The sequence below is a fragment of the Dromiciops gliroides genome, chromosome 4 (genome assembly GCF_019393635.1).
Source record: "Dromiciops gliroides isolate mDroGli1 chromosome 4, mDroGli1.pri, whole genome shotgun sequence".
Lineage (NCBI taxonomy): Eukaryota > Metazoa > Chordata > Mammalia > Microbiotheria > Microbiotheriidae > Dromiciops > Dromiciops gliroides.
Genome location: NC_057864.1, coordinates 441,379,728 through 441,406,362, shown reverse-complemented (window position 1 = coordinate 441,406,362; position 26,635 = coordinate 441,379,728). Strand labels below are relative to the sequence as shown.

At 37.4% G+C, this 26,635-nt stretch overlaps 1 protein-coding gene and 1 pseudogene across 3 annotated transcripts in view; one reads left to right on the top strand and one right to left on the bottom strand.

Moving 5' to 3' along the window:
- The window catches only part of MAGI3 (membrane associated guanylate kinase, WW and PDZ domain containing 3), a 224,895-nt gene that overhangs the window by 137,415 nt on the left and 60,845 nt on the right, over positions 1-26,635 (bottom strand). The gene's annotated exons all lie outside the window — the stretch shown is intronic.
- LOC122754303 lies at positions 7,821-8,763 on the top strand (annotated as a pseudogene).

Genomic DNA, 26,635 nt, shown 5'->3' with positions numbered 1-26,635 from the left:
CTGCAAAAACAAATAAATAGATAGATAGATAAATGAATGAATAAATAAATTTCATCTTATCAGAACCGTTCCTACTTATAGTCTAAGACCTTCCTGAATAGCATTGCCAGTTATCCCTCCAGTTTTTTGGTCATGTACAAATTTGATGTTTGCTGTCTAATCCTTTATCCAAGTCATTCATAAAACTACTGAACAACACAAAAATGAGCACATTCCCTAGTCCATCCCTCTAGAAACCTTTTCCCAAGATGTGAACAAATCACTAATAACTCATTTTTAGGCCTAACCATGCAACTTGGTATAAAACCATCTAATAATATTATGATCTAGCCCACAACTCCCTGCCTCATCATAATAACAGCATGCAAATCTCTGTCCTGGGCCTTCTTTCCTTTTCATACACTGTGATTTCATTAGTTCCCAAGAGTTTAATTAATATCATACAGTAAACAACAGTCAACAATGTAAAGAATTAATTGTTATTTGAGGTTTTTATGCCTCAGCGAGCACTGGCCTGGGGCTATGCAAACTGCATGGTGCTCCACCCACTGGTTATAGCTGTTGCCAGGACTCTGGCACCTCACGTCATCACCACTCTCCGATGCCTCCATGGGCCTGGCAAAATTATAATGATTGGAAGCCTATTGAGGGCAGTCATGTGACTGTCAGAGTGGCCATCCCATTGGCTGGGACTGTGTGAGGTGTTTCTAGGTTTGGGGGAGGAGAATTGGGCATTCTAGGTGGTAGCTGGAAAATGACAGGCGTTCTGCTATGTATTTTCAGCTGATTCCTGGGCAGTGGTATTTTTTCAGGTATTATAATTTCCCTTTCCCCATTTTATTTCCTTTCCCTTGATTCTACTGATCCTGTTTGTGTGTGTGTGTGTGTGTGTTTTTTTAAGTTCGTTCTTGTTAAAATAAATCTTATTCTGTTTTGAGGGAGGCTGCCGGTCATCTTCCTTGCCCCAATATTGAACCGAGCCGCTTAGCTAGCACTCCCCAATTAAAAACTGGTCCCCCACAACAAGCATTTATTAAGCACTTACTATGTGCTTATGCCAAGTGCGGAGGATACAAAGAAAGGCAATCTGGACGTCTACATGGATGACTTTCATATCTATACATCTAGTCTTTATTTTCTCCTGAGCTCCATTCCTCCATCACTAACTACCTGCTGAACATCTCCAACTAGATGTCTATGGAGCACTTCAAATTCAACACATCCAAAATGAAACCCCTTCTTTCACCCTGAGCCCAAACCCTCTTTCTGGTTCCCATTTTTCTATTGAGGACACCAGTTAACTTCACGTCCAGTCATGTTTACAATCCCAGTCAGCCTTAACTCTTCTCTCTGTCCATCAGCAGTAAGTCATCCATCCAGTTTTGCCATTTCTACTACCAGAACATCTCTGACATCCATCCCTTTGTCTCCATTCACATAACAACCATGCGAGTTCAAGCATCCATCGTATCATACGTGAACCATTTTACTGGCCTCTTAGTCTCCTTTCCTCAATTTCCCCCGAGTGTACATACTGTACTTCAAATATAGCTACCAAAGTGATATTTCTAAAACAAGTTTGATCATGGGACTCCCCTGTTAAAAAAGTTTCAGGGACTCCCTATTGCCTCTAGGATAAAACAAAAACTCCTATAGATGTCATTTAAAACCCCAGCTTTAAAACTGATGTCCATCCACACACACACACACACATTGATGTCCTACTTGATTATGTATTATTCCTTTTCACATATGCTCTGTTACAGCAAAGGTGGCCTTACTTCCATGTCTTTGTACATGCTTTCTTTTGCTGCTGGACAGAATGCTTTTCCTCTTCACTGATGGCTGCTGGGATCCTTTCAGGTTTACTTCTACCATCAATAAGAAGCTGTTCCTGATACTCACTGTGGATGCTTCTCTCCTATCCCACCCCATTACTTTGTGTTTACTTATCTAGAAAAAGATAGTCCTACCCCAACAGGACATGAGTTCCTTAAGAGCAGAGACTGTCATTTTTTGTCTTTGTAAACATAGGAGCTCACACAAAGCTTAGAAACTTGTATGCACTTAACCAGTGTTTGCTGAATTTACTCTTACTGAGTATGCAGTTTCTTAAAACTCCCAGGTTAATTTCTTTCTAGTCATGCCTACCTTAATATAATCAAATACATTAGTATATTATTATATACCAATAATTATATAGATTAATAGGATCTCATTAGTTTGGAGAGATCTCAACCCACTCCTGCCTAGCCATCTTATGTGAGTCTGGTCCATAATCCTTCCCTAATCTTGTCACAAGGGGTCCCCCAACATGCTAGAGACCTTCCTTTGTTTCAACTTGACAATTCCTGTGATGCACTAAGGTAGTAGTCTTCCCACATGACCAACTAATCTGTCTTCTTTTTTCAATCATAAATTTCCTGAATGATCCTTTTATTTCTATTCTTCTCTGAAGGTCCTTTAAAAAACAAACAAACCAAGCCTTATAATTTGCTCTCTGTATGACATTCAATTTTAATTCTTCACAGATTCTGTGTTGCAGTCATATAATAATGCTGGTAGAATGCAGGCATCAAATGATGGATCTCTGTTCCTGGGAGCAGTTATCATTAAAGGACCCAACATTTCAGCCAATAACAGGACCTATCAAGCGGTGTTCTGCCAGATCCTGATGTTTCATGTTATTTGAACAAGGCTTCTATTAGAAATTTTTGGTGTTAGTGATTTTTGCACTCTATAATATCAAACATTAAAATATAAAGTCCTGTGCATCAGAAATACTTGTGACAATTTTCTGACATGAAAATTCGTTTAACCTTCATTTCCTTAATAAATAAGAAATGAATGAATAGATGATGGATGGATACCAAATAATAAACAAAGGGTCTGCCCAGCTTCTTTTTTATCTCTATTATAGGCTATGTGGCATAGTGGATAGAGAGCCATCTTTGGAGTCAAGAAGACTTGGGGGTCAAAGTCCCACCTTGGACCCATACTGGCTGTGTGACCCTAGGCAAGACACCTGATCACTCAGTGCCCTGGGCAGTTAACTTTCAGAGACTCTAAGTTGCAGAGATGGTACAGAACTGTACTGGTAAGAGTTAACTATAACAGTAAAATCCCAGATCCACCTCTATCCCTAACTGAACCTTTTATCCAAAGGGTATTCTATATTCCATATTCTCTCAGAAAAATGTTTATTGTATTTCAAGTCCAAAAGTGTCTCATAAGACAATGTTTGGAGGAAATATTGACTTAGTAGATGCCATTAAGCTGTTTAGTTATTGGGGATTCTTTGTTTTCTGGGGTTTTTTGTGGGGCAATGGGGGTTAAGTGACTTGCCCAGGGTCACACAACTTGTAGGTGCAAAGTGTCTAAGGCCGAATTTGAACTCAGGTCCTCCTGAATCTAGGGCTGGTGCTTTATCCACTGCGCCACCTAGCTGCCCCTGTTTATATTAATGACTACATTTATCTAGTATTTTAAGGTTTGCAATACTTTGCATATATATATACACACACAGAGAGAGAGAGAGAGAGAGAGAGAGAGAGAGAGAGAGAGAGAGAGAGAGATCTTATTTTCTCAAATATATTTGGTTTACTTTTTGAACAACAAATCTGAAAGGTAATGTGTTTTTATAACAAAAACATCTTTGGAGATGAGATACAAGATATTTGAACAGTCATAATGTTTCTGCCTTACCTCTAACACACCAAATTTTCAAGAAGGCAAGTAAATAAGAGAAATGGATAACAGTAGACAGAGCTGAAGATAAAACAGAACTGAATCTAGGCAAGTAGGGAAGTAAATAGAAGGAGAAAAAGACAAGAGAAACAATGCAAATATATTTGAGAATATATATTAAGCTACATGACTTTGTCTTTTTTTAAAAATTAAGGCAATTTGACCTTGAATTGCTTTGCTACGCTGTAGGGGAAGAAAAAGTCATTAAATAAAATCTGCCTTGTGAGAAATCATGATTTGAGCAAGATGATTTCAATTAAAACTAGTCTAATCTAAAAATCAATACTGTTTTCAAATTCAATCTAAGAAATGATGGACTCCTTCAATAAGCAGAAAGCGTCTGAATATAGCAATTAATTATTGTGCATTAAAGGATTTTTATCACTTATACCTGTCATTTTATAAAATACAGACCTAATAAATGGAAATGTTTCATTAACTTACTTCTTTTATTTAAAAATAGTCATTTAATCTTACTTTTTAATCCCTATAGCAGTTGAAGGTAATAAAAAATAAATCTACAGTTTTAAAGGAGGTCTATAATTCAGACTCTTTTCTCTAAATCAGACTAGCATTCCACTTAATTATTCTACACTATAACCTAAAAATGTTTTCAAGGACATAATGTTGCTACTCTTTGAATGCATTCAGTTCTTTGGGTATTAAAACTTACAATTGGGGGTGAGGTCAAAGGAAGACAGAGTGATTGGAGAGTGGACATAGGACATTTAGGCCTCTTGAGAATCTTAAAACACATTATGAACATACATTAATAAATAAATCAACACTTACTAAGCAATAACTATGTTCCAAATACCACTCTAGATAGTAGGGACACAAATCAAAAGAATTAAACAATCCTTAGTCTAAAGGAAATTACATTAGAATGGTGGAAACCAAAAGTACATAGAGCATATTTAAGTATAAAAAAGCATAAATATAAATAAGAATAAAGTAGTTAAACACAAGATAGTTTAGAAGGGCATTAGTATTTGGGGGCTGGGGAGATGAGGAAAGACTTCAAGTACAAATCTTCTATTATGTGAATAAAGCAATAATGCTATAGACTATGGTGAACAAAATATTTTACATTAAGTACAATTAAGAAAGATTTTTTAATGGCCTACATTAATTTTGGAGAGCTTCCTGCAGAATTAAGAAGGAAAAAAATGAACAAGAATAACAATGAACCTAGTAAACTGAAGCAACTATGTTGGGTGGTGAACTATTAAAACAACCAACAAAAACCAGACAAGTAGTGAAACAGAAGAAACAAAATATGGTACATAGAAACCCTTGGATCAAAAAGAAAATATTATCTAAAATATCAATGTATGTGTGTAGAGGACAGGAAATGAAGGATTTTATCTATAACAAAATTTCCCCATTATAATTACTTTTTGAAATCCAACTTGAGAGTCCTCAAAATCAAAAGTAGTACCAATAACCTGTTAAGGGCTAAAATTCTAGCTAGTCTGTCTAAAATATCTAACGAGTGGTCACCAATAAATTATAAGCTTTAGTAAGAGTTAAACTTTTAAGCATTTATTAAGGAGAATAAGAATTTGGTAAAGAGAGAAAGGCCTACATTCATCTATCTATTAAAGGGAGAGCACATTTCTAGCTCCCTTCTCCACCAGAGTCCTCAGGAAAAAGCGCAAGTCAGAGCGCCGGGCTCCCCCCTTCTTCCTCCCACGAGCAAACTTCACTTCCTGACACCAAAGAAAAGATGTATGGTCTTGCCCTCTAAGACCTTCACTTCATGGCAGAACTTTTCTACAGTAAGTTTCCAGCAGGTGGCGTTATTCCAATCATTACAAACCACAATCACTTTGCAAAAGTAAGAAGATAAGACTTTTGAATATTGTAAAAGCCCAATTTTTTGCCACAAAGTGGCAAAAAGTATGAAGGCCAAAAATGAATAACTCAATGAGCCTCAGAGGATCTTAGATTTTAAGCTGTGCTAACTTTGTATCCCCCCACCCCAAAGTAAATTTTCTTTTTTAAGTTAGGCAGTCTAGGAAATTTAAAAACCAAAATAACTCTCCCCGCTTTTTACATCAACAACCTAATTGTTTGTTTTTTTTTTAAAGAAAAAAAGAAATGTGTTAGAAAGCTAGAGCAAGAAAGACTAGGCTATTTTTGCTTAACAGAGAGGAGAAATATTATAGAAAAAAAACCCAAAACAACCCAGTAGATTTAGAGTCAAGAAGTTCTGGATTCAAATCCTAATCTCCTTTTTACTACTTATGAAACCCTGGGTATCTCCTCCTCCTCTCTTGGAACCTCAATTTATACATCTGGAAAATGAGAGCATTAAACTAAACTAAACCTAAGGTTCATTTAACCCCTAAATCCTATGATCCTATATAGCAGGAAAGATAAATTGAGGCAACAGTATCTGGAAAGCAGATTCAAATATAAAATAAATTGAAATATTTTAAAAATGTTATGCAGTTAAGTACTGAACTTTGTATTAATAGGACTTGAATGATCCTATTCTTATTGAAATAGGTATTCCCTCCAAAATTTTCCATCTTTTCCTACAAATCCTGCATAAGAGAACCACACAACATACCTACAGTCTTCATAGACAATGCCAATGGAGCATAAGAAGGTTACTCAACAGAGTATCTTTGATGTGTCTCTCTTCCTGAATGGATGACCCACTCATCTTCTTTTTCAGCCATAAAGCTCCCTACTGATATTCTTTATGATGTACTGTGTACGCAATTCTTCACTAGTAATGGGTTACAGCCTATTTGTGCTCATCATATGCCTTCCACTGTACTTTTGAAGACACATAGCTTTAATTCTTAGAAGTCTATGGTATTGTGATTACTCCAAGGCACACAGCATCACTGCAAGAATTTTAGGAGATCTTAGTCCTCCCTTTTCTTCACTCTTCATACCCCAAGTCTACTGCAATAGTCAATAAACATTTATAAAGAACCTACTGTGTGCCAGGCATTGTGCTGTGCACTAAAATTACAAGTCCAGAAAAAGAAAGACTTGAATGACCTTGTCATTTGTGCCCTCCCCTAAGGGAGCTTGCAATCTGAAGGCAGAAGATGACAAACAAAAGGAAGCTAAAGAGGGTCGGGGTTGGGGTGGGGGAGAGAATAGAGAAGTCCCAGAGTTGTGCTGCCAGTTGTGAAAGCAGATGTGAGCCGAGTTTGCTCCTTAAATGGAGGTTCATGGCTCCACCCTCCAATCAGGGTAGTGATGCAGTGGAGTCCAAAGGCTGATGGAATCTTTCCCAATAATGAGCTTCTTAGGACATGGTGGAGAAGTCAGAGATATTCCAGAGTAGGACAGAAATGGAAAATAAGAATGTTCTCTATGAGGAACAGTAACAAGCCCAGGGAATGCAGAGAGAGTAATGTGTGCTAAAGCTGTCAAGGCAGGTTGGGGGCAGGCCAGGAAGGCCTTTAAGTTCCAAATGGGAGTTGATATTTTAAGATGCAGCCTTTCCTTCCCCACCCCCCAACTGCTGGTACTCTCCATCCCTCAGACACGGCACTGAACCACCTTGTACTTAGATGTACTTATTCTTTTCATATTTATTCTGCATACACTTGCATGTATACCTGTTGTGTCCCCTCCTCCCCCTAGAGTAGTGATTACTCCATATCCATATACAGTCACTTAATAAATGCTTGCTGATTGAGATCCTCCTAGGAATATTTATGGAAGGACCAGAATTACACAAGATCAGAAAGAAGTGTGAGCTGGAACACTCCTTCCCTCCCAATGTTCCCCCTTTACTATGCTAGACACACACTCACACGGACTCATTCTCAGATTATGACATGCTCTCATGAGGCAGCAGATTAAGTCTAGAATTTAGGTGAGGAAAGAGTTCCCAAACAAACTATACCAGAGAATCTTTGACCAGACTTCAGTTTTTTATCAGACAGCTGTACTATAAACTCATCTATTCCATGTTTCTGCTTTGGGTTTTTTCTCCTTAGCTTTAAAAAAAAAAAATCCATTTAAACTCTCTCCAGGCATTCTCGTGTGAATGACATTGTCTTTAAACCCCACGTGGCAATCCCTGAAGCACCTTCAAGATGCCCAGGGAAGATAGGGCTACCTGGAAGTCAAATTACTTCCTCAAGATCATCCAACTTTGGAATGATTATCCAAAATGCTTCATTGTGGGAGCAGACAATGTGGGCTCCAAGCAGATCCAGCAGATCCAAATGTCCCTCCATGGGAAGGCCGTAGTGCTGATGGGAAAAACACCATGATGTGCAAAGCCATTTGTGGGCATCTGGAGAACAACCCTGCTCTGGAGAAACTGCTGCCTCATATCCCGGGAAATGTGGGCTTTGTGTTCACCAAGGAAGACCTGACAGAGATCAGGGATGTGCTTCTGGCCAATAAGGTGCCAGCCACTGCCCGTGCTGGTGCCATTGCCCCATGTGATGTCACCATGCCAGCCCAGAACACTGGTCTGGAGCCCGAGAAGACTTCCTTCTTCCAGGCACTGGGTATCACCACCAAGATTTCCAGGGGCACCATTGAAATCTTGAGTGACATGCAGCTGATTAAGACTGGAGACAAAGTGGGTGCCAGCAAGGCCACCTTATTGAGCATGCTGAACATCACCCCATTCTCCTTTGGGCTGATCATTCAGCAGGTGTTTGACAATGGCAGCATCTACAACCCTGAAGTGCTAGGCATCACGGAGGATACTCTGCACCTTCAGTTCTTAGAGGGTGTCCGCAATGTTGCCAGCGTCTATCTGCAGATTGGCTACCCAACTGTTGCATCAGTCCCCCACTCCATCATCAATGGGTACAAGCGGGTCTTGGTTATAGCTGTGGAGACTGACTACACATTCCTACTTGCTGAAAAAGCGAAGACCTTCCTGGCTGACCCCTTCAGCTTTTGCCTGCAGCCGCTGCCCCAGTTGCTGCCACACCTGCTGCTGCCGCTCCAGCCAAGGTGGAAGCTAAGGAAGAGTAGGAGGAGTCTGATGAAGATATGGGATTTGGACTGTTTGATTAGCCTGTCTAAAACAACTATTTCAGCCTGTTTATTTGTGAAACAAAGAAATAAAAGTGCTCATTTCTCTGCCAAAACAAAACAAAACGAAACATTTAAAAAATTCCAACTTTGATCTCAAAACTAAAACCAAAAGGTTCCCTATCCCTTCCCCACACCATGACTTAAGAGGCATAGCTGCTTCCTCCTCTGCTTTCTACCCTTACTCCCACCCCAAAGTCATTTAAAAGGCTCAAAGAAGGAGACATTTGGGGTGCCTATAGGAGGAGCTCAGGAGGGAGAGATCATTGCATCTTCCACATCCATGCCTTGGCCCCATCCTCCTTTGTCATTTGAGCCTCTTAGCTTCTCATTCAGGTGAAGTGCTGTCTCCTGTGGGAAGTCTTTCATAATGTGATTGGCAATTATTAGCGCACATCTCAAATTATCTTGGTTTTTTTTTTTAATAGCTATCTTTTTATTTTTACATCACTAAAACTTCTCCCAGAAAACCTCCTTTTTCTTCTTCCCAAAGAGCCAATCCTGTATTAAAAATGTTTTTTAAGATAAAAGAAAAAGAGGAAGAGAAAAAAATTAACAGAATAAATCAATATACTGAGAAAGTCTGAAAATATATGTGATATTCTGCACCTGTGGACATCCTGCCTTTGCAAAAGCATAGAGTGAACATACCAGTATTCTAATACCCCTTCTCTGGGGCAAACTTGTTCTCTGTAATTCCACAACATTCACTTCTATGAGTGAGATTTTCCCCACCCCTTATATACAAGTGGTATAACATTAGTACTAAGCAGTTTATAGACTACAAACTGTGTTATTCTTTACTAGCTTAAGAGTAAGTAAGATAGATATTGAAAGGAACTAAGGCAAATGCTAACTTGTCTACTCTACAAGCTTAACCAAAGATTCAACTATTTGATTTCCAATTGTGGTTAGGTATAGCCACCAATCAGCTTAAAGGTCAGATACCTAAAATAGTAACTTCTGAGCTATAAGGGACTAATCAGAGTGGGAGAGAAGTTGGAAACTCAAGCTTAACCAATATGGTGGAAAGTCTTGATTGCTGAAAAACAACTCAGAAAATGATAGGCCAGAGAGGCTATATCCGAGATGGCAAAGACAAAATCCAGTAGATGGCTTCTTATGTTATGAGTCTGTTACTTAGTAACAGGGGTATTTTAAGAAGGATATATAGAATGACAAGTGATTGCGCTAGTGTATGACTAATGGTTTCTTTCTTCCTATTCTATACTTATTGTATTTGTACCCCTGAGATTAATGTTAATTTGTGGAAGGAGTCATGGTATATAAATATCCATGGATCCTGAGGCTCAGGGTCTTTGGGTCCTAGACCTGAGACAAGCTTTATTGTGAGACAGGATCCCTCTCTTAATAAACCTAGTTTTTTTTGTTTTTGTTGTGCTTAGAGACTTTGGTTTTCCTTTGTCTAACACTGCAACGTAGAAATTTTTGCAACACTTCTTACTGTTTTTTGATTGTTGTTCTTTCCATCCATACTATTTTTTTTTTAATGAGGCAACTGGGGTTAAGTGACTTGCCCAGGGTCACACAGCTAGTAAGTGTTAAGTGTCTGAGGCCGGATTTGAACTCAGGTACTCCTGACTCCAGGGCCGGTGCTCTATCCACTGTGCCACCTAGCTGCCCCTCCATCCATACTATTATAGTTGTTGGTGTTTCCTTTGATTTACCAATCTCTGAGCTTTAGTACTAAACAGAGATTTTGTGCCAGGGCCAGACTCTATCCCATGATGAATTTTGAAATGGGGAGTTGGCCCTGCTTGGTGAGGACTCTCTGGATGTTTAAAGTTCAGAGCCCCAAATCTTCAAAACCTTCTGTTTGATTATTTCTTTAGTAATGTACCAAATCACAAGTTGCTAAACAGAATCTCAAAGAATCACTGTAGGATTCCTTAAGTAGATGCCATGAAGGCAGGAATTGTTTTTCTTTCCACGTCTAGTGCCTAGTACTGGACAGATCTAAGATCTCATCAACATGCATATTCTCTCCAACTATACAGATAACTCGCTTAGCCACATGCTCTTCTAAATCTTCCAAGATCCTGGGGAAAATTCTCATATTCTCTTGATATTGTGTAGATACTTGGAACATGATGGCTACCCATGAGTTCACCATTCCTCTCATGTGACTCAGCCATTATTAGCTATTATCCCAGTCATGTATCTTTGAAAACATCTTTTTTTTTAACCCCACTCTTCTGAATAATTCTTTATATGCAAACATACTGCAGAGAATGTTTTAAATAAATGTTTGCTGAATTGGAAGGGTGAAATGGAAGATAAAGCTATTCAAAAAGAAAATGAAGTGTATGTGTCAAGAGGTGGTGGTTTCCTCTCACTAGAAATTATTTCAATTCAAATTGTTTTTGGTTTGTTTGTCTGTTCATTTTTTTATTAATAGAAACCAGTTTTCTCTCCTTCCTAGTCTCATGCTCACTGGGAAAAAGTAAAAAGAAAAAATTCCTTGTAACAAATATACAGTCAAGCAAAACAAACTGCTTTACTGGTCCATGTTAAAAATATGTCTCATTCTATCACTTCGCAGTCAGGAAATGGATAACATACTTTAACCTTGGTCCTCTGGAATCCTAGTTAATCAATATTTTGCTCATAAGAAAATAACTTTCTTTCTTTCTTTCTTTCTTTTTTTTTGCAAGGCAATGGGGTTTAAGTGACTTGCCCAGGGTCACACAGCTAGTAAGTGTCAAGTGTCTGAGGCCAGATTTGAACTCAGGTCCTCCTGAATCTAGGGCCGGTGCTTTATCCACTGTGCCACCTCGCTGCTCCTTCATTCTGAAGTTATTTTAAATGGAATTTCTATTTCTTTCTCTTCCTGATGGGTTTTATTACTATTATATAAGAGTAGTGCTGATTTATATGGATTTAGTTTATATCCTGCAATTTTGCTAAACTTATTGTTTCGGTTAATTTTAATTGACTCTCTAAGGTGTTTTAACTATACCATATACCACACCATTTGCAAAAAATAGTCTTCAAACATACGTTGAATAACTCTATATGACAAGTGTGAAGTATAAGAAAGTAGCTCTGATTTTTGACATTTGTTGCCTTTGGTGTAAAGCTTTTTTTCAAAGAAGGAAAAAAATCCTCAGGCTTATCTTCATATGTTTAGTGAATAATTGTGTCCACTATCAGCAAAACAAAGGAATACTCTTCCTTTCATTTCTTCGTGTGTTTTTATAAGAAGTGACGAGCAGGATAGTTTTAGAAGAATTGATGCAGTGAAGTGAGCAGAACCAGGAGAACATTATACACAATAATAGTAATGTTGTATGATAATCACCAGGGAATGACTTAGTTATTCTGATCAATACAATGATTCAAGACATTTCCAAAGGCCTTATGATTAAAAATGCCTCCAGAAAAAGCTGATGGAGTCTGAGTACAGATTAGAGCATAATTTTTTCACTTTTTCTTTTCTTTTTTTTTTTTTTTTGGCAATATGGCTAATATAAAAATATGTTTTGCATGACTTCACATATATAACTGATATCCTGTTTCTCGCCTTCTCAGTGTGTGGGGAAGGGGTGGGAGAGAGGGAGAGAATTCAGAACTCAAAAAAAATTTTAATATTAAAAATAAATAATAAATTACATTTTTAAAAATACATGGAACAGTGAAAAAAAAGTGATGCTAGCACAAACTATAATTTCTCACCCAAAAAAGGCTTCCTAAACTTCATAAAACAGCAAGAATAATTGTTGCTAATTATATGCTAAATTAACATTTATTATAGCCAGCTTATTAGCTCTGGGTAAGTATTATTCCAATGGAGCAAAAATGTCATCTATATGTTATAACGAATACTTTATAATACACTGGGACACTTTGTATAATCAGTACGTGCATTTATGTCAACCAAAATCTAATATAATTTTATGTTTTAAATTAACATTTTATAATAATGTTATCTTCAGTTTTACATAATATTATTCCTATAATGTAAGTATTGGTCAGAAATATAACCTCTAGTTATTATATTTCCTGAGAATTATTACATCAAAAAGTAAGAACTATGTTAATAAAAAATATACACAGTCATTGTCATTATTACTCTAAGCTAGCATACCTTATCTGTCACTGAGGCATGACATTTTCTAACAGAACATCATGCCTAGTGGTCAACAGAAGAAACACTAAATACATACATTCTGACATAATCGTTTTATGTACCTAGGTATATAACATATTCCCAGTAACTATATAAAACTATATCTAGCCAATTCTCATTTCCTCATAGTAGAAAGTTGATGATGAACCTGACTGAAGCATTACATTAAGCTTAAGCCCTCTCAATTACATTGGTCCTAAGCATAGGATTTTCCATGGCAACTTTAATAGAACAGGAATACTTAGTGTGATAGTCATGCCATCTTTTCAACTTATGTCAAGGGATCTATTCTAAAATTAAAACTTTATCCCTTTATCCTAATATGGCCCTTTGGAAAATATTCAAATTCATTAATCAAATTCTTTGTGTATAATTACAGAAAAAGTAAATTTTTCTAAAAAGTTAAGACGAAACCCTGTCCTCTAAGTTATATCTAGAAAACTCTGGGGCAGCTAGGTGGCACAGTGGATAAAGCACTAGCCCTGGAGTCAGGAGGATGTGAGTTCAAATTGAAACTCAGACACTGACACTTACTAGCTTGTGTGACCCCAGGAAAGTCACAACACCAACTGCATCAAAAATCCTGGGCCATTTCCAGTCATCCTGCCATCTTGCCACTGGACCCAGATGGAGAGAGTGAGGCTGATGACTTTGCACAAGCCCTCCTTCACTTAAATCCAATTCACTGCAAGTCATGACATCACCTCCAGATGTCATGATCCTCTTCAAGAATTAAGGACAGGGGCAGCTAAGTGGCGCAGTGGACGGAGCGCCGGCCCTGGATTCAGGAGTAGTACCTGAGTTCAAGTCCAGCCTCAGACACTTGACACTTACTAGCTGTGTGACTTTGGGCAAGTCATTTAACCCCCATTGCCCCACAAAAAAAAAAAAATGAAGGACAAACAACAATCTAGAAAACCCTAAATGCCTCCTCTGTCTGCTAGAGATTTACAGCAGACTTCTTGGCTATAGTTAATTTCATTTAAAATAATCATTTTCACATTCTTGAAATGTCTGCCCACATAAAGACAGTAAATGGTATTAACATAGAACAAGTCTATATTGCTATTCTGGATTGCTAACCATTAAACTTGCACTACTAACATATGCAGTCCTATTAAAAATGCAGTACTAGTGCATTTAAGAGGTTGGATTAAAACTATGCTTCAGCTCCAGTGCTAACAAAAATCAATGTGATATGCTGAATCAAGGACAATTTATCATAATTAATGGAAATAATAAAGTAAGTGAAAGCAATATGTTGTAAATGTAAGTACTTATTACATCTCAATTATGTTCATCCTTTCCCTAACATCTATAAGACAAATGTATTAATATTATAAGTATTAGGAATATATTCTTCCATGGACTAAAATGTCACAAAAGAATAAACACTTAAATGTTTTCACAAATTTTATAGGTTTTGTAAAATTGAAAGGGTGTGTGTGTGTGTGTGTGTGTGTGTGTGTGTTAAAAGTGGATCCAGGGGGCAGCTAGATAGCGCAGTGGTAAAGCACCGGCCCTGGATTCAGGAGTACCTGAGTTCAAATCCGGCCTCAGACACTTGACACTTACTAGCTGTGTGACCCTGGGCAAGTCACTTAACCCTCATTGCCCTGCAAAAAACAAAAAACAAAAACAAAAACAACAACAAAAAAAAAGTGGATCCAACTTAAGCTGCCTTTTCAGTGCTGCAGGTCATTACTGCTCACACCTTTCTGTAGCTGTACAAGCAAAGTATCCTACATTTCCAAAGTACTGTAAAATTGCCTTAGCAAGTTGTTGGACTATTGTAGATTATGTCACAGAGAGGAGTAATTCAAAATTTCTTATGATGTGACAAGGTAATCTGATGTTTTTTAAATTGTTTTCTCAATTGTTCTTCCCATTCTAAGAAAAGTAGAATTAAGTGTACTTTCAATTCAAATTCCAAAACCTAAGTCAAAGCTAGAGAGGAAGCACTGGTGTAATGAAAGAAGATAGCCCAAGAGTAGGAAGACCTGGATTCAAGTTCTGCCTTTGACACATACTGGCTGTGTGACACTGGAGAAATCCCTTGATCTCTCAAAGCTCAATGGCTCTTTTTTTTTGGGGGGGGGGGGCTGGGGGGTTAAGCGATTCAGAGTCTTAAAAATTACTGAGGGGGCAGCTAGGTGGCACAGTGGATAGAGCACCAGCCCTGGAGTCAGGAGGACCTGAGTTCAAGTCCGGCCTCAGACACTTAACACTTACTAGCTGTGTGACCCTTACTTAACCCAATTGCCTCACCAAAAATTAATTAATTAATTGATTAAATAAAAATTTATTGAGGACCATAAAAGGCTTTTCTTATAGTTATTGATATTTACCATGCTAGACATTAAAATATTTTTATTTTTATAAAATTAGTTTTAACTTCATGAACCCTCTGAAAAGGTCTCAGTGAACCTTTCACAGGTCATAGTGAATTAGATAAATTATAGATTAGACAACGTCTAAACATACAAGGCCTTCTCCTCACTCACTCAGACAGATACATCTTAGTTCAGACTCTCATCAACTCTTGTCTCATTTATTACAACACTGGCTTCCTGTCTCATTCACCACCCCAATCCATTCTAATTTTCCTGAAAGGGAAGATGTGACCACATGATTCCCCTACTCAACCTATGCTAATAGCTTCTACACAACCTAGCTCCAACCTATCTTTCTTGTCTCAGTGAACATTAAAAACTTCCTTTCCTGCAATCTGCAATCTAAGGGATCCTTCCTGATCCCAGCTATTGTCTCCTGCTCCCTGTATATACTTATTTATCTATATGTTGTTTCCATGGAGGAACTGAACCCCCTGTGAGGAAGACTGTTTCATTTTTGTCTTTATATCCCCAGGCTTAATACAATCAGCACAATGCCACCTGCCAAAAGAAACAACTGGAGGCCTGAGGTCTTCATGGTTTACAGAGAATCCCTCTTCAATTCAGACTATGTGCTAGACTTCTTCATGACAATAACATGGATTGGAATGCCCTTCCAAGGGTAACTTTTTCCAGATGTTATTTTCAGATGACATTGTCTTGATTGCATCAAGCCCTAGAATACTACAATGTTCTGCAGAACCTCCTACAGTATAAAATCCTATAAAGGTTTCACTCAGCTACAAATCTAGAATATTTATAATTAATGTTAAAATTAATCTTTCTTAGGAAGTTAAGAACAATATGCACTTCAATAAACTACATAAAAATTAAAACTTGAAAAGCTTTAATGAAAAACTTTATATGATAAGGCTACCTCTTCCATTTGCTGGTACAACTGTAACTTAGAGCAATAAACTGCCTAAAATGACACCAAAAGGGTATTGTTTTTCATATAGTGAAATTCATTTTTCAAAATGTTCTTTTCAGATATTTGGTTCAAGTTCCTTTATTTATTTGGGAAGCCCAAATTAGAAACTACAGGTAAAATAACAATTGTGGGAAACTTCCTAGCTTCATCTGTAAAGCCCTACTTCATGAACCATATTATGCTAATTAATAAATTAATTGGACGGTCTGTGCTATTTCTCTACCTAACGAGGAAGATGCTTTTCTGCCATCTCCTCTCTGTACTCCTTCCTCAGGAGCTGAAGAGACCTTTTCTACTTCCGTTTTCCATTTCCTTCCTGAGCTTCACTTTGAGCCAGGAAGGAGTAGAGCCAATATGGAGCCTTTCTCAAGGGCCTCACTAAAGCTGAAATTCTCCTACTGTGTGTAGGTACACAACTTGTCTGAGAAGGATTCAGGTCCAGAGATAAAGCTTTATAGGTAAAAGTCAAGTCAGTAAATAAAGAATAAAAAAGCAAACATACATGTAGCGTCTAAAGAAAACTGAAACATCAAGTGAAAAGGTATTTTTTTTACCTCCATGATGTACCTTCAACTGTTTTGGATTGTTTTTGTTTTTTAAATTTGGCTATTAGAAAGAAATCTTTTAGGAACCCTTGCAGAGAAACAAATATTAACAAAACGTGGTCATTAATAGTAAAGATAATACTAATTTTCATGCAGCTCACCTGGACAGCTTTCTCAATTTACTCAATATATTCTGATTTTCAAACCTTCAACCAAATGTTAATAGCTTTTGATTTCTATAGGACTTAAAGGCATTTTATCTATAATGTAACAAGTACAATGAATAAATCCTATGTTATAGTTGACATGCTGGCATCAGTTAAGTTTCTTTAAAATGCTGATGACATCTATAAAACTAAAAGGAAGTAAATTTTTAAAAATTAACTTCCCAACTTCTTAACATTTAAATTCACAGAATGGATCCAGATGTCACAAAACTTATAACAATGAAAAGTAAGCAAATTCTTGGAAAAGGTGAGGTTTTATAAACTGACATAAATATTTTACAACTGAGTATCTACAACAATGAACAATTCAGCACTAAAAACAGACAGGTGTGGGGGTGCTATTCATTCTCAATAAAATAGACTGAGAGACAACAAAATACACGCAATACATATATGCAGTATTAATAGCTTTTCATTTTTCCCCCACAGGGAAATAACTATGGTATAAATTCAATCTTGATTATTGAAATGGTGCTTAGTTAAAAATTCATGAATACTTTAGGTTTGTTCAAGCAAGTCTCACAAATGCTCATCAATACCTTTTCTAACTCTATGAAATGGAAGGAGTAATTTTAGGGACTAAATAAATTATCAGTCTAACAGATGTTTATAAAAAACACCACTACTCTCACTCACCACCCACCCCAAACCCCTATATTCATTTAATCCAATGTAAAGGTCTTGTTGGGGGCAGGGTAAGAAGATTGTTCTAAAAGAGTCAGTTTTATATGTATGCAGATCTATTCACACACGTACATATACATATATGTACATCTCTATGTGTGTGTGTATATATATATATGTATACATGATTTCACTGAGAATATTCAAATTAGCGATTAATAAACTCTTATACATCCCATTATAAGTAAGGTAATAATGGAACAACTGTCTGACTTATAATTCTAAAACAGAAGATTAATTTTTGAATTATATTAATTTGTATGTACAGCAGGTCAGTTTTCTAGATATTTCATTAGACTATTATTTTCAAATAAATCAAATTGTATGCCTCACCTCCATGCCAGCAAGTGCTAATGATAGGAAATAGAGCCTATGAAGGGGTTAAAAAAATTTTTGAACTCTGTTAGTGACCTTGCTATGACTTACACACAACATAATCAACTTTTCAGTAACACAGATGTTAGAGACTTTATGTTGCCAATGTTTTAAGCTAAAAAAATGCTTTTAATTTTTTTCTATTTCCCCATGCTGTGTTTACTGCTTTACATATGCCTTTGACTGCCAAGGAATTGTTAACTAATCGGCATGAGATTCATTTTGTTAGTACACAGCTGGGTACTTTAGTCATGCAACATCTGCTTCTCAACATATTTTTTTTGCCTTTTCTTTACAGGAGTTGCCCCAATAGAAGATATTCTCTCTCTCTCTTTTTTTTTTTTTTTAGTGAGGCAACTGGGGTCAAGTGACCTGCCCAGGGTCACACAGCTAGTAAGTGTCAAGTGTCTGAGGCTAGATCCGAACTCAGGTACTCCTGACTCCAGGGCCAGTGCTCTATCCACTGCTCCACCTAGCTGCCCCAGAAGATATTCTCTCAATTCTTGTAAGAACTTGATACATAACCATCATCATCTTTAAACCATTTGAATAAAATCCTCTGTAGCCTCTGCATTTGTCCAATGGTCATCCTGAGCTCATTTGGAGGATCTAAAAAGCACAGAATGAACTTTAATTTGTGTAATACTACAACTCATTCAAAGGATAGAGTCAAGAAGTCATCCTATAATTAGATGTTCCTTCTAATATTGGTATCTCTCAGACTAGTCCTTTGAAGGCCAAGTACAAGAAATTAAGATTCAGTAATATTTTTCACAAAAGTACCCAAAGGAAATAAAGCAAAGAAAGGATACCCTGCTTTTTAACAATCTAGCATCCTAGATAATAGGTATATTTTACTCTTAAATAATCAGAGCCCTGCTACTTAACCTGTGAATTATCTTTCTTTTTCTTCTCTTGTTCCCTGACTTCTGAGCTACCACTATTCATCAGCACTATACTAAGCCAGAATGGGGAGGAGGTAAAATCTAAATATAGGCAATATTCTAAAAGTATGCTTAGACTTTGTAGAATTACAGAATTTGAAAGCTGGATTTTCTTATGCAAACCATACCCACCCTGCTATACATATCCAACAAGTGGTCACCCAGCTTCTGTCTGAAGGAGGGGGAACCTCTCAAACTGCTCATTCTGCTTTTAGATAGCTTTAATGGTCAGAAAGTTCTAGTTGACATCAAACTTCAATTTTCTTCTTTACCACTTCTTGCCCTGCTCTCTGATCCCCTTCACATGATAGCCCTTTAAATAGTTGAACATACTATCATGAATACTTAATGGACTGGAACTTATAAAATTTTCCCCATTGTTACTGAGTGAGCCTATTTGACCTATATTTGGGTAGAAATAAGCACTATGGAGGCTGAGACTCAATACCAAGAACATGGAGAGAAAAGGTACCCACTGATTTCTCACTACAAAGGCAGCCCTAAAAGGACAGTATACAAACTAAATGTCATTTCAAGTTACAACTGGGGATTCTGGGAACAGTCTGCCAAATTCCTGCCAAAATTCCCACATCCCCAATCCCGAACCTAGGGAACTGATTTAGGGCCAAAGTAAGAACTTGCAACTCTCAAAGGCTCTTCAGATACTCACATACTGTTCAAGTTGTGGTGAGTAAAGTTATATGTGGTCGCCTTATTTCTGTCTCAAGTTCAGGGAAAATTAGCTGGGGTTTCTAATATAATTGTTACTTATAAATTAGAAGCTTTAGCACCAGTTTGGGGCATTAAGCATTTATTAAAGCATAACAAGTATTAGTAAAGAGAGAACACTTGGCTCAGAAAGTTAAGAAGCCTATGTATCCTAGAGGAGAGATAAGAGCTCAGCCTGGCTTGCTTCTTCCTGCAAGTCCTCCTCCATGAGTGCGGCAGAGAGCCCAACTGAGAGTGTAAGCTTTCTCTGGGTCCAGAGGAGAGGCAGTCCTTACACACTGCTTCAAGCTAATTGGCCAGCATCACCCAAATCCATTGGTTCACTGTACTTGAAGGCACTCCATGAGCAGACCCTGCTGTGATCAGAGTTCAGAGAACAAACCCCCTGAGGGCCAGGCCTTCAGGTAGGTGTGGTTCCAATCAAGTTAACTCCAAGTGAGTCAATCAGTAAAATCAATCCAATCAGTTTTAATATAATCCCCTTAAGCAGGGGGTATCTGGGCATCCCAAAACCCATTATTTTATCACAAAGTAAAGTTATGGGAGGATTAGTTCCCTTGGGAATAGTAGCTGGGTGGCACAGTGGAAAGAGCATTGGGTCTGGAGTCAAGAAGATCTGAGTTCAAATCCTGTCCCAGCTCCTTACTAGCTATATGACCCAAGGCAAGTCACTTATCTTCTGCTTCAGTTTTCTCAAAAATAAAATAGGGATCATATAAGCACCTACCTCCTAGGGTTGCAAATGAAGATCAAATGAGACAAAAGGTCCTTCCTCTTTCCCTCCTTCTTCTCTTTCTCCCCCCCCCCCTCCCCTTCCTTCCTAAGGGCTGGCTCCTAACTGTGCAGCTGTTTCCTTATGGGCCAAGTGAATCTGACAAGGAGATAAGAATCATAATGAGACAAGAGATAGAAGCTATACATACAAGTCAAGTCAACAAACATTTCTTAAGTGCCTACTATGTTCTAGCCACTACTTAGGTTATTTTTGGATATTTTCCTAGAATAAAGCAGAGGAGGAGACAAAATAGGAACCAAAGTTGAGTTATGTTCATGAAAATTTACATGCAGATAGTCCTTTAACATAAAAAAAGCCTTAAACTAAGCCTTGTTGGCCCCTGGGTGAGATAGAGGGGTCAGTAAAAAGGGAGGGACAGGAGCAAGGTTCTTGCTATGATTAAGACAATTTCCTAAATAAACTTCCTGCAGTTAGAACAACAATCTTATACCCATGGAAGGTACATCATAGCAACACTCCTCTTACTAGCAGTGGGGGTGGGGGTGGGGGTGGGGGGGTGTTAATAATCTCCACTCTTCCAACCACCTTACATAGGAAGATGCTTCAGTTAAAGTACTTTCGAGAATGTTTACTGTAAATATACTAGATATTCAAAACATTATTTACAAAGAGGACTAGAGTATTAAAAAAACAAAAACGGGGCAGCTAAGTGGCACAGTGGATAGAGCATCAGTCCTGGATTCAGAAGGACCCGAGTTCAAATCTGGTCTCAGACACTTAACACTTACTAGCTGTGTGACCCTGGGCAAGTCACTTAATCCCAATTGCCTCAAAAAATTTATTTTGACTTTTCTTTTAACCAATGAATCAGGCACATACATCAGTTATCAGGTGCCATTCCAGGTACTGTGCTAAGTACTAAGGCTATAAAGACCAAAATGAAACTGTCCCTATTAAATTACATTAGGAGGAGACCATTTGTAAATATATTAAGTAAATTCAAATAAGTGAAAGGTAACATGGGGGGGGGGGAAGGCGGGGAGACACCCCGGCAGCAGGGTCTGTGTGCAAGAAGTGGAACTAGACTTGAGCTCTGAAGGAAATAAGGGATTCTAAGGGATTCTTCACTAAGAGGTGAGGAAGAAGGGCATTCCAAGAAGAAGGGTTGTTGTTCATCCTTCATTCTCAAAGAGAACCATGACATTGGGGTGAGGGAGGGCAGTACAAAGTCACCAACTTCACTCTCTCCTCCAGAGCCATCTGGGTCCAGTGGCAAGATATATATTAGGATGATTGGAGATGGCCCTGGATGTTTTAAAGCAATTGGCGTTGAGTGACTTGCCCAAGGTCACACAACTAGTGTCTGATGTCAGGTCTTAATTCAGGTCCTGCAAACTTCAGGGCCAGTGCTCTATCCACTGCACTACCTAGCTGTCCTGAAGAAGGGGAAGCCTCAATAGAAGAACAGACACCAGAAGGAATGTTATGTGTCCTACTCAGCTGTGTTCATCTGGACTTCAGGGTAAATATAATAATTCTGCAAGATCCCTTCAACCCTGGATTTCACACCTTATCAGTACCCCCTTCTCCTGTGGCCCCTCTCCCAGACCAGAGAGGGCAGAGTTGGAGAGCTCCTCCCAGAACCTTGATTTAAGGAGGGCACCCAGGACAGCCATCTCATTTCCTACCAGGCTGTACTCCTCTGGCCTTCATCACCATTCCCAGCTCTTCTCCCCCTTTCAGCTTCCTTTTCTGTGTTGTTTTCCCTTATAAGCTCTTTGAGGTTAGACTTTTTATTTTGTTTTGGGGGGGCAAAGAAAGGGGAAGATATTCCCAGCACTTAGCACAATGCCTGGTGCCACATAAAAGGCACTTAAAGGTTTATTGATTGTGACCAGAACAACAAGGATAGGGTCACTAAATCAGAGTGTCCGTGAAGGGAAATAATGTATAATAAACCTGGAAAGGTAGGTTGGGGCCAGGTTATAAATGATCAGTATCATTTAATTTTTTAAAAGTGAAAATAAAGCAATGGATTTATTTTAGAAGATATGACTAATAGGAGGCAGAGCAAGACAACTATATGGTTCCCTCTAATTGAGATTTTGTGATTCTATTTTTTAAGCAAGACTTCATAATGTGCTCACTTGACTTGGACTAAAAAAGAAGTCTGACCAAAGTAAAAAAAAAAAAAGGAATATGGAACTTGTTTTTGTTCTCTTAATATGTCTGGAGTAAGTAATTTAAGTAAAAATTTTAATTTATCTCATTTCCTTGGGTTACTTCTAGGTAGGCAAGTTGTACATGTTGACAAATTTGGGGGTTTCCCTCCTTTTTGCTATAAGATTCATTAATAGGAGGACAAACCATTTACTTTTAAAAGTTCTTTTAAAGTCTATGTCAGTAGGGTCTGGCAGTTTGTACCAGGAGAAAGTAGAACTGGTAGATATGACAAAAATTTCTGTTTTGCCACTTTTAATGGCATCAACTTCAGCTGCCCTAGTTCAAATGAGAACAGTGACACCACTGAAAATCCCTAGTATGCTTTGGAGTCTTACCTCAGGAACTACATATCTTATATTCAGGCAGCAAAAATAGAACTCTGAACTAATGTTACTTCATTAGTAAAGGACCAAATTAATACTCAACTTATCATTATGCTGTAAACACGTTCTTGTTTATAAAAACACTGAAGATTTTTTTTTTATATTAGAGAGGTCTAATTATATATTTTTGTCACTTCCCTACTTCAACACTTCAAGGATCCTTGATTTCATCAGTACAGCTGCTCCTTCTCCGGTAGCAAAATGTAACCCCTCTTGGACCTGACAGACTGTCAAGAGCTCCTGTGGATAAAAAGTTCATCTTACTGCTGACAACCTAATAATAAGCCTTTCTGAACTTAACCAAAGTGGATGTAAAATAACCAAGTCTCTCCTGGGCCAGTACTCAAAGTCTTTCCACCTCGGTAGAACCTATCAGAGGAAGTGTTCTATTAGCACAGTCTGCCAGGATTGAGGGCCACTGTTAGGCATCAGATGATGTATAAAAGGACTTAAATAGGTTATATGAAGAGGTTGGCTTAAATGATCTCTAAGGACCCAGATTTGACAAGAACTGCTGGGGAAAAAAAAGCAGAAAGCACTTTAACAGAAATTAGATTTAGACCAACAACACATATCACAGTAAGTTCAAAATGGATACTTGACTTGAATACAAAGGGACAAATTATAACAAAAATTAGAAGAGAACACAAGATTACCTACACTTCACAGTTATGACTAAAGGAAAACTGTCAAATGAGGTAATTGTCAATGATAAAATAGACAAATTCTATTATGTCAAACTGAAAGAATTTTCCTGGAGCTCCATGAAGTTCAATCCCTTTGTGACATCTGACTGGAGCAAGAACTGCAAGAGGCATTTCAATGCCCCTTCCCACATATGGAGGAAGATTATGTTTTCTCCTTTTTCGAAGGAGCTGAGGCAGAAGTACAATGTCCGCTCCATGCCCATTAGAAAAGATGATGAAGTCCAGGTAGTTCGAAGACACTACAAAGGACAGCAGATTGGCAAGGTAGTGCAGGTTTACAGAAAGAAGTATGTGATCTACATTGAGTGTGTGCAGCGGGGGAAGGCTAATGGCACAATTGTCCATGTGGGCATTCATCCCAGCAAGGTGGTTATCACGATGCTAAAACTGGACAAAGATTGCAAAAAGATCCTTGAATGGAAAGCCAAACTTGCCAAGTAGGAAAGGAAAAGGGCAAATATAAGGAAGAAACAATTGAGAAAATGCAAGAGTAAAAATTACATGACTGTAATTAAATTGCTAGAATAGATAAAACAAAAAAAAACACACAAAAAATAATTTTTCTGGTACAAAACCAACAGAACTAGGTAAGATAATGAAGATTATCAATTGGGAAACAAAAATCTTTGTATCAGATGCTTCTTCTAATACTCTAATATCCAAGGTATATGGGGAACTAACACAAATATGTAATGCCAATTGCCATATCTCCATTGACAAAGTAGTCAAAGTACATTAACAAATAGTTCTCAAAAACTATCAGCAATCTTATGAATTGTCCAAATCCCTAATAGTACAAATCAAGAGAAACACAAACCACCAAAAAACCCCCCAAAAACCCCAAAACAAACAAACCCCAAATTGTCAACTTTCATCTCACATACAGACAATTGGAAAGGTGAAAAAATACAGGGAATAGTCAGTGTTAGGGAGGCTATGGAAAAAATAGACATACTAATTAATACTCTGTCAGTGGAGCTGTGAATCGATATAACCATTCTAGAAAGCAAATTAGAATTAGGCTTAAAAAAAGTGACAAAAATGTCCATACTCTATAAAAGATCCAAGTACCAAATATATACTTCAAAGAGTTCAAAGACAAAAAAGAAAGGTCCTAAATACAACAAATATTCATGGCAGTATTTTTGGTAGAAGAAAAAAAAACCTGGAAACAAAACTCCATAGATGACTGAAGAAATTCTAATACATAAATAGAGCATTACTATGCTGTAAGATATAATGAATTCAGAGCTACCTAGGAAGACTTACTTGAATTTATGCAGAATGAAGAAAGCAAAACATGAAAAAAAATTAAAAAGTAACTTCATTAATGTAAAAAGTAAGACTGATAAAACAATATTGAATGCTATGGAATTATAATAGCCAAGCTTGGCTAGAGGAGAGTTGAGAAAATACAACTCCCTCCCTTTTTGGCAGAGGCAGAAGATTATGGGTATGAAATTGTATACAAGATCTGACATAGGGGATATGTGGGCAGATTTACTAAGCTGCATTCCTCCCTCCACTCCCTTCTTTCTTTTTAAAATACTTATTTAAAAGGGATGGTTTGCTGGGCAGAAGGGGAGGAATCACTTCATAAATGAAGGTAATGTAAAAACAAACAAAAAATCAATAAAAATAAGGTGGGTTTTTAAAAAAAAGATTAGCAACTCTGTAGGCAAATACATTCTTACCAACTTTTGTTAAAGCATGTAGCTAATGTATATTGAACTAAGTAGAGAAAAGAAAAGAAAAAGGCTATATAATATCCTTTCATGGTGGATATGTAACCAGTCTGAAGAAAAAATTCACTTGAGAAGCTGAAACTAATACAAGGAAACACAAGACACAAGTAGCAGAAATAAAATACAAATTAAAAAGCTGAAATCCAGAAAACACAAGCCACTACATTGATCAATGGGATTTCCAAGTACTACAATTACAAGTACTATCACTTCACAGTTATATAGTGCTTTAAGGTCTACAGAGTGCTTTACATATAGGACCTCATTTGATCCTCACAACAGCCCTGTGAGGTAGGTGCTATCGTTATCCTCATTTTATAGGTAAGGAAACTGAGGCAGACAGAGATTAAGAGACTTGTCATGGGACACACAGCTAAGAAGTTTCTGACACAATATCTGAACTCTATTTGCTTCTACTTATAGAAGACAGAATATTGTATGTGCTTTGTACAAATGTTTTGGCCACAATTAACATAAAATCTAATATATAGAAACATTTAAAATATGTAAATAGAATACATTAAAAGACAAGAAGTTTTCCAGAAAAAGTTAAATTATTTTAATAAGCAAAAGCAAATTTTTCAGAAGCTACATTTATGGCATCAAAAAGATTACTTGCAACATATAAGGTTGCTTACATAACTATTTTTTTTAAAAGCCTTATTTGGTGAGAGAAATGTTAATACAATCTAACCCTACTGATATTAACGAAACAATTTTTAATCAATTGACAAGAATTTATTAAGCATTTACTGTGTCAGGCGGAATGCTAGGCATTGAGAATACAAAAGCAAAATATTCCCTGTCCTACAGGAATTTAGCAAATCATATGTAAAACAACTTGTGTTATAGACCATATAACACATATGACTGAAGACCTTCCCCATCAATTAAGTGACAATCCAAAATCTTCATATTTTGCACTGAAATTGTATGAAGCAACAAATGAAGGTATAATGTCCCAATCAGAATTTATCTTAGAGGAAAATCTGGTACTTTGCAAAATCTATTGATTTTTTGTGTGATGTCTCATCACACAAAAAAATTGATATAACTAGGGGGCAGCTAGGTGGCGCAGTGGA